Consider the following 14,517-nt stretch of genomic DNA (forward strand, 5'->3'; position numbering starts at 1 on the left):
TGTGAGTACACAGATGAAGGATACCTCTACGGTCTCTTGTGGGCCTCTTCCGTCCCTCCGTTGTTCTTTGTCCTGTGCAGCAGTAACCCAACCAGCTACCTGCTCCCCTTGGAAAAAATCCTCATGTCTTTGTAATGATTTATGCTTAAGTTCCCGTTGTGGGGATTCTCAGTCGGTACAGTTGCACGGGTAGTTTACTCAAACAAACGTGTTGGTAGTGGGAAATACGAGTCATTAGTTCCTCTTTGTGTAACGTGTGAAGGTCTAAAATCTATTTGTTTTAAATATTACTGTCAACAAAAGGCAAAAGTGGATGAAAATGTTTTTGTCTTACTACGTTCATTAGTCAAGTACCTGATGAACAACTGGACAGATGTTAGTGACATTTATGGAAAGTGATCACTAGATCTAAGTCAAACATCTAAGGGTTCTACTTGATTTTTAACCTCGCGATGACACAGGCATCAGGCTGCGTCTTGTTCACATACTTACTGCTGCACTACATGGAAGAATCCACTAGGCCGCAGGGAGTCTCTAAGTGTGGTGCGCGCACCCCTGGGGGTGCGAGAGCTCCCGCTAGGGGGTGCGCGGGGTGAAAAGTGTAATGGCTGCGAAGCTCAGAGAAGTCTGTCATATGTCACCATTAGCGTAGCCAGAAACTCATTTGTGGGTGGGCCTAAGAAAAAGTAAGTGGGCCCAATAAATGCAATTGAAAACAAGTATATTTTGCATGTGTGTGTGTGTGTGTGTGTACTCCGCATGTGCCCTAGCTTCATAATAATAATGCGCGCCGAGCTTCAGCGCTCTGGCCTGCGCACGCTGTTAATAGCAAGATATGTTCAGTATTTGATCATTTTTAACGGTGTTGGAGGAATCTGAAGGTGATGAGTCATTCTGGCAGATTGTAATTAACACCCTGTCTCATGCAGGTGTTCTGACATTGTAAACCTCCCACACAGAACATTGTGGATGACTTAGGGATGGGTACATTTTGACATTTGAATCGATCCGGTACTAATTCCCGGTACCTAGGAATCTATACCGGCACTTAACGGTACCAATTTTCGATACTTTTGAGTATTTATTATTTTAATTCTCTTTTATAATTAAATATATATTTTTCTCAATATATAACAATATTTGATAAATATCACGATACATAACATTCAACTGTTTGTATTTTAACATCGTCCTTGTAGTTTTATAAGCTGATAATTAAACTGAAGCAAACATCTTTACTGTGAACTAAATTTACTGTGTATCTTCATTCCTTTTGCCGTCCTTTTTCATTTGATTTTTCCTACTGGGAAGTTAGAATTTCCGAGGTGAAAGCGAACGCACCATTAGCTGATAACAATGGTGGCAATGGAAGCTAACATATCAAGCTAACGTTATCTTAAACAGTTTATTTAGCTGCTGGAGCAGATTAAAACGATGATGCCTCACACTTAGATCGTTGTCACTGGTTTCATCTTCACCCAATCATCCGTCGCATTTAGTAAAGTGAAGCCAAACTTTAGAGCGCGTTCATGTTCTTCTAGTCGGAATTTCGGAGTTCCGAGGAGAAAGCGAACGCACCATTAGTGAAACGGAAGCTAACAAATCAAGCTAACATTATCTTAAACATTTGATTTACCTACCATGCTGCTCTGTTTACAACTGGCTCGCAGCGACCGATGACATAACGCTCTTGCGCATGCGCAGCTGTGTAGGCAAGTTCTCGTTGTGAAGGACGGGTACCGAAACGCTGCACCGTTTCAAATGAAGTGAATCGGTGCTCGGTCGGTACTGTGGAATTCTGTCGGTACCTTAAAAAGTACCGAATTCAGTACCCATCCCTAGTGGATGTAACTAAATAAATCAAGAAATGATTCCCATCTGAGCATTTTAGCATTATTATATGATTATATTAGCACACTGACTGTGGGACAGCATTCTAAACGTGTCAGGCTATTAACAGCACAATGAAGATCTGAAGTTCAGAGCGCGTCTGTCAGAGGTCAGACGCGTGCCAGCGGAACCACGGCTCACGGGTGCACAAGTGAGCACATCTGGGCTGGGCAGTAGTCATTTTATAACATTGGTTTAAATAGCGCCAATAGTGAGACGCGGTGACTGGAGCGGCTCATGGAGCTGTGGCGCACGCACACACACACACACACAGATTCAATAAGCGCACGCTGCGCAAACTCCGGCGTTGCGCTGCGCCGTCAGACTGAAGGCAGAAATGAGCGCTGCCTCCTCCGTGATAAAAAAACTTTTAAGAGATTTTATAACAACATTTTTCATTCAAGGTCAAATTAAGATATTAGCTTCTATTTTGGGATTACGTATGAAATTCGAGTCCGCTCCAGCTAGCCACTGGTTGATTTTGGGATCACGACAGAAAAAAGACAGTATCGTAGATAGTTTGTAAGACCTCAAAACCAGAGACGGAATAACAACGGCGAGTTTGTCTCACTCCCCCTACTGGTAGCTCGCATACTGAAGCTTGCTCATGCTAATGTCAGAGGATGCGTACAACAACTCTTCAGACAAATGCAAGCTTTGCAGGGCAGCATATGCAGTGACAGCTGCACATCTTTGATTGAAACTTTGTCATCAACTTTTGGATTCAACCTTTTCTTTTCTTTTTGTTTTTATTTTATTTACCTTCATTTTCATCAGGAAAAAAACATTGAGATTAAAATTTCAATTTCACAGAATGCCAGACTTCAATCCAACACACACATACAGAAAAACGTATCAAAGGTCATGGACCCTATCAACAAAACCAACTAAAGAAGTCAGACAACAGCAGTCAGTTGTGTGAAACGTACCTCTGAGTCAGAACCAGACAATCATTTTTCACCCGATTATTCCATCCCAACCATTTTAATGATGAGCCCAATTACCATAAAAGTCATTTTATCAGGTGATCCTGTCATGTGTGGTGTGCAGAGCGCTCTGGTCTATGGACAAGCATGTCAGGTCATAAATCAGGGATATTCCACATGTTGGATCTTCTTACCCTGATATCTTAGCATCTGTGGTGTGCCTCTCTGGTACAATGAGTGAGACTGAATGTGAGTGTTTTACTATATTTGAGCAAAATGTCGTTTAAAACTAGCATCCGATACATCAGGTGAAATGCTGCGGCGTTCAATTTCTAGGCCTCAAGTGACATTAATTAGAAACTTGAAATAAACCAAATTAAGAGCAAAAACCATTGAATTATTTTCTGATTTCTCTAACATCTTGGGCTTTTACATTGCTTTGTTCTGCAAAGTCCCACAAACCTTCATCACAGAGCTTCTTGTTTATCCTCAGACAGGATCTGAGATGCTGCACTGGAGTAAAGATGCTGCAAATTCAAAGCAGAGACTCACCCTTAGAGGGACATTCCTGAGGCTGCAGCAGAGCAGCTCAGACAGATAAAAGAGGATGATTCGAACAAAGACTGGAGATGCTGAGAAGTTTCTCATTTCTTTGCTCAGCTTAACAAACACAAACAGGAAGAAGCTTCTGCTGCACTCATTCCTCACCCCCTTCGCTGACTCACTCTAAATCAAAGCTTCAGCACGGCAGGTCAATGCCAGTTCATCCTCCTTCACAGACATGTTCTTTGTTACGTCTTCTGTTTCTATTTGTTTTATTTGACAGTACAACACCCGATGGTTACTGTTCAAGTTGTTGTGTAACGAAACACAACAGGAACACCTCCTAAAGCTCCACAAGCTGCATAATGCCTTTAATCTCGATGAAACATGCCACAAAAATGTACCTGAAATAGTCTCCAAGGGCAGTTTTAAGAAAAGCTCTCAGGTACTTTAGAAAATATTGTTGTGTCTGGTCTACAGAGGAAATTTCCACAGACTAAAAGCTGAAATCGCCTGAGTACCTTCTCATTATTAGTTAGGATCTACTATGAGCAGGGTCCGAAATTAAATTTTTTACTCACCGGCCAAGTTGGCCGGTAGATGATGAAAATCTACCGGCCAAGCATATTTTTACCGGCCAAAATTCTAAATGATTTAGATCTACCTAAAGCATGTTATTCTATATTTTGTTAATTCCAGAGTGACAAAATAATTAAAACATCAATTAATAAGAAAAACAACTCTTTTGTCATTTTTACTATTTATTTATTTATTTATTTTTAGTGATGTTTTTATGAAATCTTTCAATGAAATCTAGTCAGACTCCTTGTTTTCTCTGTCCATGAAGTCTGGCCTCCTGCTTCTGACACTGTCTTTGTGCCAAAGCATTACAGCCTCATTTGGGTCCTAGTCCTTGATCTCTGGAGAACACAGCTGCACCATGAGAATATCTGAAAGTGTGTCAGGGCTAGGGTTGTCACGGTAACCGGTGAAGCAGTAAACCCCGGAAAAAAGTTGACAATAATAATAACCGTCTTTTTTTTTTTTTAATTATCTCAGTGGATTACCGTGGCTGCGGTGTAGGCGCGGTGACTCTTACCAGCCACCGTATCATCTGCTGGAAGTTGCCGACGGCACATGCGCGCTTTGTTGTTTACGACCAAAACTTTCTTTAAGCTAAAGCTGAAATAATGGCAGGAGGAGACGGCAGCACTCGGGACATTTATTATCTCTCAAAGAAGACAAAGTCGGAAGTACGGGCATTTTTTGGATATTTGAAGAATGCCGAGGGACAGTTGTCTGTGAAAGGAAGCAACACTACGTGGCCATCATAATGTAGCCTTGTTTCACGACTCCGCCGTCTCCAATTCGCCACTTTTCACAAAATCTTCTGGTTGCCACTGGTCCTGGTGGTTTTTCTTCCAGTTCGACGAGTTTTCTTTTGGAAGGCTGGCTGACTCCAGTTAAAAACCGCCACATTTCACCGCTAGTTTTAACACGAAGCTAACTTGATAAACTGATTGAATGGGATAGGTGGAAATGACGTTGGATGCGGCGTTCACGTTTCGCTTACGTTTGTGTACGTTGCATGCAGGCGGGAGGAGTATCAGACATCCATGGAAGACGACTGATAAACATAACTAATTTGGTGCAAACATTTACTCGCCAGGTGGCAGGTAGAGCTCAAAAATTTACTCGCCAAATGGAGCAAATTGCTCGCATTTGGCGAGTGGCGAGTGTTAATTTCGGACCCTGCCTATGAGCGTTATCTATACACAAACTTTTGTGTTTAAACGTTGCAGGCAGGGTCTGGTGGGTTTAAAGCCATCGTCGCTCTGTTAGTTCTTGCATTAAGTCCAGTAGAACGTTGTGGTGCATGGATGTCCGTGTATTACATCTGCAATAGCAAATCTACAGAACAAGCTAGCTATTAAACGCAAACAGAACACCAGAGGTGTGGACTCGAGTCACATGACTTGGACCCGAGTCAGACTCTAGTCGTTATTTTAATGACTTCTGACTTGACTTTATAAAATCGATAAAGACTTCTGACTTGACTCGAACTTGAACGCCAATGACTTGTGACCTGAATCGGTTTGCATCTGTTGACTTGATGGTGACTTGAGCGTATTTGATATTTTAGCACAAAAGTGGCACGACATGGACATTTATTATCATTGTCATTAAATTGAAGTTGGACAGATGACTTGATTATGACTTGAAAATTCGAAGTTAAGGACTTGGACTTGACTTGGACTTCCGCATCATTGACTTTGGACTTGACTTGGACTTGGTTGTCTTTGACTTGGACATGACTTGAGACTTGTGACTTACTTGTGACTTGCAAAGCAGTGACTTGGTCACACCTCTGCAGAATACTCACCCTTCCCGTTGGCTATCACCCCTGGGCCACGTCCGCCCGAGCTGGAAAAACCCACATTGCTGCAGTAAACGAAAGAACATTAAAGAGCAAGTCACCCCCTACCAGAGTCTAACTCCACTCCCACTTCATGTTTGAAAAATGCAACAAATGCTGTTGCCTGGCAGACTGAGAGGGCGGAGCCGCTAACAAATACACACACACACAGGCTCACGACAGCATTGTGACATCATAATGTACCAGTTTACATCATAGCATACTTCTTAGCCAATAGCGGTGGCAGATTTAAATTAAAATACAGTGCAGAGTATTTACCTGACAACGGCACAACACTGCCAGTTTGAGGCAGAATATTTAAATTTTAACTAAGATGCACTGAAGTGCCAAATTATTGACGACACGTGTCTGCAACACGATTAGACACTCGTTTATTTAGTTTATCAGCAAAAAAAAAGTTTATTTGGGGGTGACATGCTCTTTAAACACCAGTCTCCGTTTTCTAGGTCCAAACGTCTTTTGTTTTCCGTGATTCAAATGGTGCTTTTCTTTTTGGGACTCTGGAAGTTTGTCCTAAAGTTGAAGAGGTAGCAGCCGGCTGTTTCTCCTTTTCTGATGTTATTGAGACGAGTACCTCGCACACCAGTGGTGTTCTGTTGCTAATACGTGAGTGTGTTATGAGTGGAGGACCCTGAGATGTGGGGAAGCGCTGCAGTTCGGTGAGGCCGACAAACGCAAGGTCAGTGGAGGTTGGTGGAGGTTTTTAGAAAAATGCGAGAGAACAATTTCTTTTTTTTTTCTTCATCTTTAAAATGTCCACCGTGTATACAGGTACACTATAAGAGGCATGAAAAAAGCTTGTTTACCAGATTTGCTGTTGTGGCTTTACTAATTTGTTCAGCACCAAAATGGAATCGCCCCTCGGCCCATGCTGAGGAGACGTAGGCGGAGGGTCTGTGTTTGATCGGCAGAAGCAACAGGGTTGAGTTGGTCCTTCCAGCCTGAGAGAGACTTGTGGTCTTTGCTGATTGAACAGTAAACCCTACATTAGACAGTTTCAGTAATTAGCTGCTGTCACTCTGAGTGTGAGTCAGCTTTTATTGTGACAGGCAAGGCTACTGATTAAAACTTAAAACAGCATCAGATTCTATCTAAGACCTTAACTCTATAATGGAAAATACCTATTAGAATGTTTTCTCCTCCATTTGTGTTTTTTTGGGGATTAAAGGAGATTTTAGTTTCCTAATAATCTGGCCCTTGAACTGCTAATCCCTTTTCTGGTCATGTTGGCGTTAACTTCTCCTGGACTTGTGCTGCCTAACAAATATTGTGAAAACTATTTTTTTTTTGTTTAGTTTAGTTTGTTTCAAACAAAGAAAACATACTTTTTTTTTTAAATACCACAAACAGAAAAAAATACATATCATCATCCCTTCTTCTCTGTTTGAAAAGGAGTAGGCTGAAGTGGAAACTTATATGTCCCTACCCCTTTATACAAGTAATTTTTACTTGTTTCTGAATCTAACACAAAACCTGCATTAAAACAAACAAAATGGTACAAGTCACCAAAAAACCAAAAACCACCAAACCATATGGAAAAAAACCAACAAAAAAAAGAAAAAAAAAACATCTTTTTACAATTGATACAATTTACTTTTCCTTAGAATAAAGGACACCCACATAAATCATCTATTTTCCACTATATACTTGTTCAGAATATGTTTTTATAATTCATTTTAAACACATTTATATTTGTACTTACTTTGATTTCTTCTTCTAAATTGTTCCAAACTTCACTTTACTAACAGCTAAACAGATATTTACAAGTTAGCGATAACAGAACAGATATGTAGCTGGAATAAAACCAGGCCAGCTGATTGATCCGCTGATATTTGCCATCTTTATGTAATACATGATTAGCAGCAACGCATGTCAAACTGCAGCACAAAGGCCGGTAAGACTGAAACATGAAAATCATTATATCATCTGTTTCGTTTCATAATGCAACAACAGTAATGGCGTTAAAGGAAATTAGAGTATTAAACTACCTTCTAACAAGTAAATGTGAATATTTATAATGTTATGGTGTAGTCAGGTACATCAGCTAAAGCCCATCTCGAGGTTTATGATCCACTGGACTTTAGTGTCCCCTAATAGAAGGTCAGAGCCAGGTAAAAATCTTGTTTCTAGCTTTTCTTTTATTAAGCTTTACTTCGTTTCCGTTTCTGTTTGGATTTTTCCAGGGAATTCTGCCCTCCTTATACACCTTTATTCCATGTAAATATGTTTCAAACTGTATAAATATCTTGGTAAACCTATATTATCGTCTCATTTGTTGTATTTAAGTTATTGGCAGGTTTTTTATGACCTTGCTCATGTCGACAGTTAATTATTAATACATTATTTGGTATATCCAGCCTTGGCACAAGCATTTATAAGTGTGTGATAAACTGTTTACGGTGTTGGTTGTTTCTGACGGTTAAATGGAGAAACCAAGCTGATGTGCTTTTCAGGAGCACTGAACACCTGCTACCTGTTAGTGCACATGTGGGTGGAAGTTTCCTCACCTGCTTTACAAACACAAACATTTAGTCTTGTAAAGATATTATGTCCTGTTGTCCTCCCTGGTAACTAATTCCTGCAGCAGTGGCAACGCGTACATGTCACCGTCATCGCTGCTGTAATGCGCCTCTATGTGGCTCAACAACAGGAGCATTAAAAATACATGACTCAGTGTTTTGAGTTTCAGGGCTGTGTTCATATGATGCAATGAGGAGCCATTGTTTCTGTTGATAAATATTCACAGCTGAAACAACCCCTTTGTACTGGATGGACATACGGAGCAGCACCTTGATCATTTATACTGCCCTCCTCTCTGGCCAATCAGAGGCTAGGTGTCTGAAAATCAGGAAATAAAGCCTGATTCATGCTTCTCCATCTGCGTCAGTGCGGAGACACGCAATGTCCTCGCGTGCCTGCCGGAGAGCTCCGCAAGGACGGACGGAGTCGAGCTCTCTTTTCTAAACATCCGTCAGTCGAGACGGACAACGTAAGCTTGTGATTGGTCAGGACGCGGCTGTCGTCTACAGCGCCGCCATTGCGCCCTCAAAAACATAAAGAGAGCCGAGGATAACTAGCGGCAGACACGGAGAAGCTTGAAGAATACCTCGCGAAAAAACTCTAAAAACATGAACGTTTAGTTCCCCCGTGACCGGAGGAGTGAAAAGATGCGCAGCAAGCGTTTTATTTGTGGACGGAAAAGACAGGAAACATGGGTTTAGAGGTGGGGAGCGCATGAAGAGGTGGAGGAGAATGAGAGACAAATATGTCCGTGTTAAAACGTCTCATATACAAAAAACACAATATAAACACACTATCTTGGACCGATACATGACAGGATACCACAGAACAGCGCTACGCCCTCTGTTGGCCTGCCAGGGAATTGCTTTGCAACACTCTCCAGGAGACGGAGAAGTATGAGAGCAAAACGCTTCCGTCAATCCGTGCGTGTCTGTCCCTTGTGGAGCTGACGGAGAACCATAAACCAGGCTTAAGACTCTAAATCCTGCTGCGTTCTGCTCCCCTCTCCTCTGACTCACTTCTACTTCCTGAAACAAGAACGCCAGAGCTTATTACCCTCAGAGATCGACTCACAAGGCATCCATTTATACTAGACAACTGTTTTTTACTTAATAAAAATATTGTCCATTTTATACCTTTATACTTCTAAGTTTGTTATGAGGCATAAAGAAAAGTAATGATGGGTGTAAAGAAAAATATCTGAGCTAAAATATCTGAATGACTAAGAGTTTTAAACAGGTCTTAATCATTTATACTTTACTTTCAAGCAGCCAGAACAGCTTCTAATATTTTTGCACCAGGAAGCCCTTCTGCAGGTCTTCTAAAGCTTTGAGGGACTTTTGCTGCTTTTTCTTTTATTTCCTGTTTTTTATTTGACCATGACAGCATGCCAGGCAAACTGTGTGCAAAAGACAAAGTGGAAGACACGAGAGGAGGCGTCCTGCGACGATTGTAATGAAACAAACTAGAATATTGACAAATGATCCAGAAGCTACAGAAAAAGCATCAGTCATGCTCTTGATGTTTGTTGAGTGTCTGAGGTCTAAAACTTTATTGCTGCACTAAAATCCATTACACAGCCATATTTCATCAATAGCCCCGGTTTGGGTAGTTTAAAGGTTGGTTTATGCTTGACGCGTCCGCGAGGTCCGCGGCAAAATTGCGTCATTTTAGCAACCACGCCCCTCCACCTGGCCTCCGCACGGCCCAAACTTTCCACACCGCGCACCTAGGAAATTTTCTAACCACGCGGACGGTCGAACACGGAAAAACATGGCGGACTGGCAAGAACTAGTATGGCAGAGGTTCGTAAATACAGACATTTGTATGATTCAGCTCTCAGAGATCACCGTGATCAACATGTTGTTTATAGTTCTGGTAGAGAAATAGCTCGCACTGTCGGAAAAGACGAGGACGCTGTTAAAAAATGCTGGGAAAAAATGAGGGACCGATATGTGAAGGCAAGGAAGGGGAACAAACGGAAAAGCTGTGATCCTGGTGGAAACAAGAACACCACCAAATGTCTGTGAAGGTTCTCAGTCATCCAGGTCATTGTAGTCTAATGAGTTTTGAAAGAAAAGCGTCTGGACTTCTTTGAGTTGCTTGAAGACGTTTCACCTCTCATCCGAGAGGCTTCTTCAGTTCTAAGGTCAAATGGTGGAGAGTCCCAGATTTAAACCCAGTGGGAGTTTCCCCCCGAAGAGGGAACAAAAGACCCCCTGATGATCTTCTACATAAACACATGAGCCAAGGTGTGAGGGTGGGTGTGGGTCCTATTCAGCCAGAGTTTCGGGTGAGCTCATTGTGAAACCTGACCCCACCCTATCATGTGAATTCCTGAGGTCAGATGGCCCAGGATATGCGTGGGCGTTGAGGCATCTGGGAAGGGATCTCAAAACTGGATTATAGATGGCAGACAGTTGGTGTCATAAACCACCGCCTCTGTTCAAAGATGGTTGCTCACAGTGGATATAAATGACTTCCTTTACTCCTCTTTCAAACCATCTGTCCTCTCTGTCCAAAATGTGAACGTTGGCATCCTCGAAAGAGTGACCTTTGTCCTTTAGATGCAAATGAACTGCTGAGTCCTGTCCCGTGGAGGTGGCTCTTCTATGTTGTGCCATGCGCTTGTGAAGTGGCTGTTTGGTTTCTCCGATGTAGAGGTCTGGGCATTCCTCGGTGCACTGTATAGCATACACCACATTGTTCAGTTTGTGTTCAGGAGTTTTGTCTTTCGGGTGAACCAGTTTCTGTCTGAGTGTGTTGCTGGGCCTGAAGTACACTGGTATGTTGTGTTTGGAGAAAACCCTCCTGAGTTTCTCTGATACACCGGCTACATAGGGGATGACAAGGTTGTTGCGTCTGTCTTTCTTATCCTCCCTCGCTGGTGTCTGGTCTTCTTTTCTGTGCATCTTTGCTGACTTTATAAACGCCCAATTAGGATAGCCACATGTTTTAAGTGATTCCTTTATATGTGTGTGTTCCTTCTTTTTCCCTTCCGGCTTAGAGGGAACATGTTCTGCCCGGTGGTGTAGGGTCTTGATTACTCCAAGTTTGTGTTCCAGAGGGTGATGTGAGTCGAAGAGGAGGTACAACACCAATTCGAAAAAAGCTGAGTTGGCTCTCAACTTTCATTAACAACTGTTGTAAACAACAGTAATTTTTACTTCTACTATGGTGTAGTGTTGGATGCATGCCGTAGAGCTCCATGCTGCCCCCCACAGTTTGGGAGAATATTGGCTCATCGCAGAGACAAGCCGCATGAACCATAAACGCTGCGAGTTGTGAAGCGCGTTCCATCCATGAGCCGCATCACCAAGCGGAAAGTGAACGCGTCGAGCATAAACCAAGCTTTAGGAGGCGTACAGGAGCAGCAGGCAGCATTAGAGGAACATTTGCAGAAGGTCTCAGATTAAAACAGCTGTCAGTTTGGAAACTGTTTCATTTAGGCTGAAGAAACACAAAGCAGATGGTGTCAACTCGCATTAAACCCCTCAGGCTGCTCAGGAGCGTGTAGGGAGAGGAGAGAACACCTGCACTCAACGCCGTCCACCATCAGTCACTCTGGCAGGTTTTGGTGTTTTCAACCCTGACGACCCTTCAGATTAAACAGACTGAAGTTAGTCAAGTGATTATTGCAGATTTAATCCTAATATATATTTTACAACACGTTTCATTTGTTTAAACTCAGAATGAGAATAAAAAGCCACGGGATGTGAGAGGAGGTCGGTGTTTGACCTGGTCAGGCTGAGCATGCTCCAGACTACAGGAACATTTCCATCAGTGGAACAATGAAAAACCCATTGATTTTCTGAGATGGTTACAGTGAAATAATCAATGGTGTTTCTTTGTTGCCACACACACACACACACACACACACACACACACACACACACACACACACACACACACACACACACACACACACACACACACACACACACACACACACACACACACACACACACAGGAATGATAATGAGACCTTTATCCTTGTGTGCGACTCGGTCTCAGACCCCCCGCTCAGCCCTTTGTAACACCACAGCCTCTGTTTGTGTGTTTGACTTCACTTCTACATAGAAAGACGTGTTAACGTGTGAAATAGGGTGAGTCAGTCTGCTTCTCGTGAGTGTTAAGTAGTCTAAAGTCTTAATTCCATGCTGTCGTTCTTTTTAAAACACAGAAACAGTTTTGTTTACCTGTTTTGTCGCTACGTTTCGCCGGCGGCTGCAGGCTTCTGACGCTGATGGTGGCGCGTCACTTCCTTCTCCACCACCATCAGCGTCAGCCCGAAGAAGCCTGCAGCCGCCGGCAAAACGTAGCGACAAAACAGGTAAACCAGGGGTGTCAAACTCATTTTAGCTCAGGGGCCACATTGAGGGAAATCTAGTCCCAAGTGGGCCGGACCGGTAAATAAAAAAAAAAACTTCAGATTGTTTTCTTTGTTTTAATACAATCAATATAAAACCAGGCTGGAGCCTGAGGACAGTGTAGTACAAGTACAACACCTGAAGTGTACTTGAAAATTTGAAAAAAATAAAAAAAATCAACTAATAAAAAAACATTCCTTAGTGATTCAAAGAGCTTACAGATCACATGGCTAGATCAGTTTCATGCAGCACTTAAAGTATATTTGACTCATTTTACTTTTACATCTTTTAGCTTTCACCAGCACATCAGTATCAGAAGTCACATCCTGAGTGGCGGCTAACTTCAGGATGTGATTCAAGTTCTTGTGTGAGCATTGAGCGCAGCTTTGTTTTATATATACTCATTACAGAGAAAACTTGCTCACAAAGATACGTTTATTTTCACTCTACATTGTAAAGTATGAAAATAAAGTTCACACAACCATCTCGCGGGCCGGATTTAACCTGCTTGCGGGCCGGATCCGGCCCGCGGGCCATATATTTGACACCCCTGAGGTAAACAAAACTGTTTCTGTGTTTTAAAAAGAACGACAGCATGGAATTAGAACCACGACACAGCAAGAACACACCTAAGATGTTCAAAGTCTAAAGTCTTTCTGGTTCACTTCTTTAAACGGTAAATGGTAAATGGTCTGTATTTGATATAGCGCCTTCTAGAGTCATGGAACCCCCCAAGGTGCTTTACAACACAACCAGTCATTCACCCATTCACACACACATTCACACACTGGTGGTGATGAGCTACGATGTAGCCACAGCTGCCCTGGGGCGCACTGACAGAGGCGAGGCTGCCGAGCACAGGCGCCACCGGTCCCTCCGACCACCACCAGCAGGCAACGTGGGTTGAGTGTCTTGCCCAAGGACACAACGACAGCGACAGACTGAGCGGGACTCGAACCTGCAACCTTCCGATTACGGGGCGAGCGCTTAACTCCTGTGCCACCGTCGCCCCACGCTTTAGACAAAGTAGAGTGAACTCAGACAGAAACACACTGGGGTGTGACTGTTGACCAGATGCAGAACAGCATGAAATGATGTACGTTTAGAATTAAACACCATGTTTGTAAGCTTTCCTGCATTATCAGGTCACGAGGGCCACGTAACAGGATTGAAAACAAACTGCAACAGTTGTGCAAATTTTCTTTTCACAATTTAGTCACACAGTGTCAGAAATAGTTCCCGATTCACCGTCATTTACTCGCAGTTGCAGTACAGACCCCTCCAGAGGGTGCCTCTTATTTTCTGAGAGGAGTTTCAGACTCTCTGACTGCTTAGAGACAATTACCATGCAGACATATTTGATTCTTCTTTACGACATCAAAGCTCTGCTACTCACGTCAGGAGACGACAAAACCTCAGAAAACTTCATCTGACTCCTTTCTGCAGGAATCCTTTATTATTTCACCGCTTCCTGTCTTCTCTCCCCTCGCTCATTAGCTCCATTCCTCCACACACCTCCGTCTCATTTATCCATCGCCTTTGGCTCTCCCTTTACCCTGTCGTGATTCAGCCAGCCATGCTGAGATGACCTTCGTTCTCTGAGAGACAAGACCGAGTGGGACCCCTAACCCTTTGATAGACTCTCGGTGTGTGAGCTGCACATCGCTCCCACCAGGAAGGAATCTGTAAAGTAGAAAATCCTCTTTAAAAGACCATCCAGCCCCAGATTTTGCCACAATGGCCGCCACTTATTACATCTATAGACAGATGCGTTGTTCTTAAACCAGTGGTCCCCAGATACTTTGACTGGTTTTCATAAAAATGTGGGTGG

The 14,517-nt window shown here is 42.8% G+C and overlaps 1 protein-coding gene across 5 annotated transcripts in view; it reads left to right on the forward strand.

Moving 5' to 3' along the window:
• LOC107382218 (rab11 family-interacting protein 4B) overlaps positions 1-14,517 on the forward strand; it is a 73,713-nt gene that overhangs the window by 31,215 nt on the left and 27,981 nt on the right. The gene's annotated exons all lie outside the window — the stretch shown is intronic.

This window comes from Nothobranchius furzeri, chromosome 7 (genome assembly GCF_043380555.1).
Source record: "Nothobranchius furzeri strain GRZ-AD chromosome 7, NfurGRZ-RIMD1, whole genome shotgun sequence".
Lineage (NCBI taxonomy): Eukaryota > Metazoa > Chordata > Actinopteri > Cyprinodontiformes > Nothobranchiidae > Nothobranchius > Nothobranchius furzeri.